Here is a 1,018-nt window from a genome sequence, read left to right on the forward strand (position 1 = left end):
TGTGGGCGCCCCCCGGGGGGCGTGGCCCGGGGCCCCGACTCCGTGGGCACCCTTGTGGGAGCGCGCCTTCCCGGCAGGTTCCGGGACTTCCCACGCCAGCTGCGGGAGACACGCGCGGAGCCCGAGCTGCCCAGTGAGGCCCCCAGGGCGTGGCCGGTCGCTGCTGGCGAGAGTCCCCTGAGCACCTGCTCCACCCTGTGCTTGGATGGCCGCCCAGGAGAGCGAGCGCCTCGCAGAGTCCTCTGTTGGCCCACCCTCGCCCCGACGCCGCGTGCCTGGAAAGATTCAAGGAGGATTGTCCCCCGGCTCACGACGGTGTCCTCCTGGCTCCCCGTCCTCCTGGCTCCAGCGTCCTTTGGACCGGACGCCTAAGGGTGCGTCAGAGCGTCACCGGTGTCCCCACTGCTCATTCCTCCTAGACCTGCCCCCTGTGGGTGGAGACAGAGTTGTCACCAGTGTTTCCAGGGTGGTGACCCTGGCCGGTCCTGCCAGGTGCGCCTTGTTTGTCTTCAAGGGCCCAGTCATTCTCCTTCCGTGATAGTCTTAAGAAGATTTTGCTCCGCCCGATACCTACTCTGGGGCCCGGAAGGGTGATCATTCACAGTTCACCTCCTGCAGGAAGGCCAACCAGTGAGTGGGGGGAGGAATGAGGGCAGAGTGGGAAGAAGGGGCGTTCCTGTCTTTCCTTTCTTTGTCTTTCACCCATGAATTTACCCACTAACCCACCCGTTCGTGTGTCCATCCGTGAATCAGGTCTTCGGCTGAAGCAGTCGTGACCCATCTGTGAATCCCCTTACGTGAACTGACATAGATCTCTCAGTGAATCGGGTGTTCTGCCAACCCACTGAAGATGGGTTCATCACCTGTGAATCCATCCCTCCGTTAATCGGGTCTTCCATTAACACATGCATAATTCAGCGTTAATCCACTCGGATCTGGTCATGCTCCCATTCACCCATCCGTCCTTGCTAACATCCTTCTATGAATCGGGTCTTCTACAGCCTATACAGAACCCACC

The sequence above is a fragment of the Carlito syrichta genome, unplaced genomic scaffold, assembly GCF_000164805.1.
Source record: "Carlito syrichta isolate Samal-C Ts95f unplaced genomic scaffold, Tarsius_syrichta-2.0.1 Scaffold99424, whole genome shotgun sequence".
Lineage (NCBI taxonomy): Eukaryota > Metazoa > Chordata > Mammalia > Primates > Tarsiidae > Carlito > Carlito syrichta.